Raw genomic sequence first — 6,000 nt, forward strand, 5'->3', positions numbered from 1 at the left:
ATTCTCTTGAATATAGTCGTCGATACGTGCATTCCAAGCTTGTGGGGCTTACTTCAACCCATATAGAGCTTTCTTCAGCCGATACACCTTGTGTTCCTTCCCTTGCATGACAAAACCTTCAGCTTGGTGAACATAGACTTCTTCCTCGAGTACTCCATTTAAAAATGCAGATTTTACATTCAGTTGGTAGATCATCCAACTGTGATGTGTTGCAAGGGAGACGATCATCCTAACAGTGTCAAGGCGAGCAATGGGGGCAAATACTTCTTCATAGTCTACCCCGTATTTCTGTTTGTAGCCTTTTGCTATGAGCCTTGGCTTATATCATTCGATCTTACCTTCGCTATTCCACTTGATTTTATACACCCGTTTGAGATAAATGGTCTTCTGGCCTTTAGGAAGTGACGTCAGCTCCCATGCATGATTCTTCTCGATTTCATAGATTTCCTCTTCCATAACTGTTTTCCAGCATTCTTCATTCACTGCCTCCTTGAACGTAAGAGGCTCATGATTCGCATATAGGCAAAGCAAATTTACTTCCTCAGTTTTGGTGTAAATTCATTAAGGCATCTCATTTTGATAGGATCCAAAGGTGAAGGAGAGCTAGATGAAGATGTGCTGGCTGAATTTTGATTTGATGGAGTCTTCTAGGAGAGATGGAACGTACTCCTGGACTTTTGGGTGCAGATGATTTAGTCGAAGGTGTTGTGGGCATCTACTCTTGATTCTCATGTCTCTCTTCTTTGTATTCTTCGACCTCGACCTGCTTTTCTTTGGCCGAATTTCCGTCGTTCCATTTTCACGTTTCTTCGTCACAAAACACCACATCTCTACTCACCACCAGCTTATTGGTTAGTGGGTTGTAGAGCTTGTATGCCTTTGACTTCTCGCTATAGCCGATGAAGATACACTTCTTGCCACGATCATCGAACTTTTTCCTTCTTTCTTCTGGAACTTGAGCATAGGCAACACACCCATAGATTTTAAGGTATGACATGCTTGGCTTGTAGCCGTTCCATGCCTCCTGTGGTGTCATAAATCTGACGCTTTTAGTGGGACACCGATTAAGCAGATATGCAATACATGCGACTACCTCTCCCTAGAAGCTCTTCTGTAGGCGTTTCTCTTTCAACATGGTCCTCGTCATGTTGAGGATGGTGTGGTTTTTCCTTTCCACAATTCCATTCTGCTGTGGTATCTATGTTGCAGTGTGCTGCTGCTTGATTCCTTATTCCCTGCAATAATCTCGAAATGCATTTGAGGTGTACTCCCCACCTTTGTCAGACTCGCGCCAACATGGCAGTGATGGATGTTGACTTCCCTTCAAATCGTGCTGCGTTTTTGGATTTCCAAATCTCCCACAGTAGAAAACCCGGGGCCAGATTGCAAGCTTGAGAGGACTTGCTATTGGTAGAATGCACACCCCACCACTGCAAAAGCCTGGCTTCCACCGACATAGCTGGCAGCACGCTGATCCCAAACTTGATGCCCAAGAGATGTCAAGCCTGACTCACCAGATCGCTGTCTAGCTGTAAGTGATTGATGTGATGCAATTTTCCTCCTCAGGTCAGAGGAGATGAGGTGCGGTTCAGATGCCACAAACAGTGGAATCCCCACGCTGCTCGACCAGTCCTGCAGCCTGCTCGACTGGTCGACCAGTCCTGGGTCACTCGACTCAAAGTCCAGCGAACTCTGTGAATAGTGCTCGACCAGTCGAGGGCCGGCTCGACCAATCCTGCAGCCTGCACGACCAGTCTTGCTTACACAGATTTGAATCCGATTTTGTGCGGGATTCGGAATTTTGAGGTGGCTTTCATAAGGGTGCGAAAGAGAGTTTCCTAAACTATAAATAGGAGGTCCCTAGGGTTTTCTAGGGTATGCAAGAGGTAAGGCAAGAGGGTTTCCTAAAGTTTTGTAAGGGTTTGCTAAAGGGATTAGGGTCATTAAAGGTGAGAGAGAGAGAAAGAGAGAGAGGAAGCTTGTGGAAGGGAGGCTATGCTCGTAGAGGTGATCTACCATATCTCAGCACTTGCACGTCCTCGTAATTGGTAAAATCTCTCCATTTTCTTTATTTCTCTTATTGTTTATCCTCTCTTGCGTACGTAAAGAAGGTTGTAACGTTCTACTTCATAGTGGATTGCTGATTTGGATGAAGTCCCGTGGTTTTTACCTCTTTAAAGGTTTTCCACGTAAAAATCTCTTGTGTGGTGTGGTTTATGCTTTGATTTATTTCATTGCTTTATTATCCCATAATTCTGGTTTGTTTTGGGAGGCTAGATCCTAAGGTTTTGTGCAAGGCCCCCAACAAAATGGTATCAGAGCTGAGTTCATTGAATGGGTATGATCGGTTTTGAATTATGGGAGGTGGCTCATCAAGGATGATTAGCCTTAATGGTTCTAACTAGACCATATGGAAGGCTAAGATGGAAGACTTGCTTTATTGCAAGGATTTATATTCTCCAATTTTAAGCATATCAGCAAAATCCAAGGATATGTCTGATGATGATTGGAAGAAGATGGACTGGAAGGGGGTGGAGTTTATTAGACAATGGTTGGACGATTCCGTATTCCACCATGTATCTACGGAGATCTCAATCGCTAGCCTATGGCTGAAATTGGAAGGGTTGTATAAGAGGAAGACAGCTGGTTATAAAAATTTTCTAATAAGGTGACTTGTGAATCTCAAGTTCAAAGATGGTGGTTCTGTGGCCGAGCACATGAATGCGATTAGCAATATAGTGAACCAACTCTCCTCTATGAAGATGGTCATGGATGATAAATTGCAGGCTTTGCTATTACTTAGTCATTGCCTGACAGTTGGGAGACATTGGTAGTGTCTCTAAGTAACTCCGCGCCAGACGGAAAGATTTCTATGGAACAAGTTACTAGCTGTCTCTTCAATGAGGAGACAAGGAGGAAGTCTCAGTGGTCTACTTAGCAAGAGGCCCTCGTGACATAGGAACGGGGAGAGAAAAGAATAGAAAGGGCGGGAAGGCTCGAGATAAATCAAGAAGCAAGTCGAGTACCAGGAAGGATGTTGAATATTGGAATTGTGGCAAGAAGGGCCACTATAAGCATGAATGTCGTAAAAATAAGGACAAGAAAGGAAAAGGAAAAGAGAAGGAAGATGAATCAGATTCCATTGCGGTTGCTTTAAATGGCGATGTTGTAGTTATTCATTAAGCAAATCATGATATATGTCTCATGACTACGAGTCAGGATACCGACTGGGTAATTGACTCGGGAGCTTCTTTTCATGTGACTTCACGCAGGAACTTTTTCACAAGCTACAAGTCAGGTGACTATGGGACCGTGAAGATGAGAAATTCTGTCATATCAAAGGGTCGGCGATATTTGTGTGAAGACCGATATGGGCTGTACATTGGTTCTCAAGGATGTGAGGCATATCCCAGACCTTCGCCTCAACTTGATGTCGACGGGAAGGTTAGATGATGATGGCTATGAAAGCCGGTTTACAAGTGGGCAATGGAAGCTCATTAAGGGTTCGTTGATCGCAGCTAGAGGAAAGAAGTGTTGCACCCTTTACAAGGAAAGTGTCAGTATGTGTAAGGGTGGGTTGAATGCAGCGGAAGATTTAGCTATTGACATGCGGCACAAGTGTCTAGGCCACATGAGTGAAAAAGGGCTTCAGCTATTAGCGAGAAAGCGACTCATTCCAAACGTGACAGGTATATCTCTCAAAACCTGTATTGATTGTTTATCAGGAAAACAACATAGAGTTTTATTTATTAAATTTGTTTCTTATGTTAATAAAGTACATGCATTAGATTTGATTTATTTTGATGTTTATGGTCCTATAAGGACAAAAACCTTGGGTGGGATATTGTATTTTGTCACTTTTATAGATGATGCATCTAGGAGGGTTTGGGTTTATACTTTGAAATCTAAGGACGAGGTCTTTGGTGTGTTTAAATTATTTCATGCTATGGTTGAGAGAGAGACATGTAGATCATTGAAGTGCATCCGCACTGACAATAGTGGTGAATACATTGGTGACTTTCATGAGTATTGCAAGTCCCTGGGTATACGACATGAATAGACAGTTCCTAAGATCCCCAGTATAATGGTGTGGCTGAGTGAATGAATCACACCATTGTAGAGAGAATCAGATGTATGTTATCCCATGCGAAATTGCCCAAGACGTTCTTGGGAGAAGCAATGCACACAGCAATGTATCTGATAAACAGGTCTCCATTAGCCCCGTAAATGGAGAAGTGCCTAAGAAGGTGTGGACTGGACAGGATCCATCATACCCTAATCTTAGGGTGTTTGGATGCAGGGCATCCGTTCACGTACCAAAGGACGAGAGGTCCAAACTCGATATGAAGATTAGGCAATGTGTGTCACACCCCAAACTCGGAAACCAGGCTCACAAAATTTTCGATCGCCGAATCTGGCACCGACAGCCTCCGTAGTACCCCATTCTCGGCTCCCGGTACCTATAAACCAGGTTCCGATCCTGAGATGCTATAAGGAGGATTTCTAAACATCAATTTGATTTGTAATGAGCATAACCAAAAGCATAACCCACGAACAATAACCACAAGAACACCATCACAAAATCTACTACGATTAAAAACTTTGAAATACAGTGCATCTGAAGGAAAATACAAGACAATGCAAATAACGAAAACTCCAAAGCTCGACCGCATGCTCCTGTTGCTAGTATGCTACGGCGGCGTCCTGGCATCACCTGCACGCATCAATCATGCATAAGCTTATAAAAAGCTCAGAGGGTGGTGTGGGTGTGTGCACAATATATGCGTACTCAGAATGCAAGGTCAGAGTAATGCAGAAACATACTGATAAATACATGAAAGCAATTAGCCGTACCAAAGCTATGCAGTGCAAGATATGAATGCTATCGGCCATAACATGGCCATGCAATGCGAGATGTAGCTTAAGTATGCCAATCCTCATCATATATCAGTACGATTCTCATTATGGATAATCACCGGGTTTTAGTACACTCTAAATGGCACTGTCACTCTCCTAGCCACACAGTCCAAGTAAGCGTAAGAAACCTCACTATCCGCCTAACCAATAGTCTGTCAATACCTATCCGGCATGTTAATAGCGGACCCATTTGCAAGCTGGTCGAACTCAACCTAGTATTGCCCCCTACCCTCGGGTGAGTAAGGCCACACCCCTTTCCAACCGACCACAACACAGTGGGAGACGCAGTCTCTTGGTATTCGGCCCTCGTGCGCTCATATATCCACTCGGTCTTCGACGTTGGAGTCATCCTCCAATACCATCAGGTTTAAGAATTTTTACCTAGAGACATCTATGACGCCTCGATGCTTAGTAACAATATTTTTGGTATCCAATCCAGCCACCCACGATGTGTCTGTGGAGACTATGGCCCTGGTGTCATTAGGGCATACAATAATCACAATCACACAAATACAAGTGCATGAATCATACTATCAGACATGCAACAATCCTACGCGTACCGAGCGCTCATGTGGGGCAACTCCGCCTATCAGGGAGCCTATAAACGATCTGCCTAAAGGCATATGCTATGATCAGTCACTTCTCATATCAGGCATACATATGATGCGTATGATCATGAATCATTGATCTATACTATACATGTTATGTGGTGATGGCTCTGATCAAAATGAAGATGGGCCAAGACGGCCTATACGCTACAGGTATGGGCCTATTAATGGGCCCTAGGGAGAGTGATAATGCAGACATTTAACCAACATCATCCTTACAATGTGGACATCAAACCATCATTGCTCCCAAGGCATAGCCCGCTATAAAATCACACATATACCATGGTGGAATCACACTACAATGGGCCTTATGTACGTCCTATTGGGCCTTAATCGATGGGCCTCCAGTACATCAAATGGGCCTCATACATGGGTCTCATATATATATCAAGGTGGGCCTCAACGACGGGCCACAAATGCATCAAGATGGGCCTAGTCACATGGGCCTTGCATACATCACAATGGGCCTTAAAAT

The sequence above is a fragment of the Magnolia sinica genome, chromosome 15 (genome assembly GCF_029962835.1).
Source record: "Magnolia sinica isolate HGM2019 chromosome 15, MsV1, whole genome shotgun sequence".
Classification (NCBI taxonomy): Eukaryota; Viridiplantae; Streptophyta; class Magnoliopsida; order Magnoliales; family Magnoliaceae; genus Magnolia; species Magnolia sinica.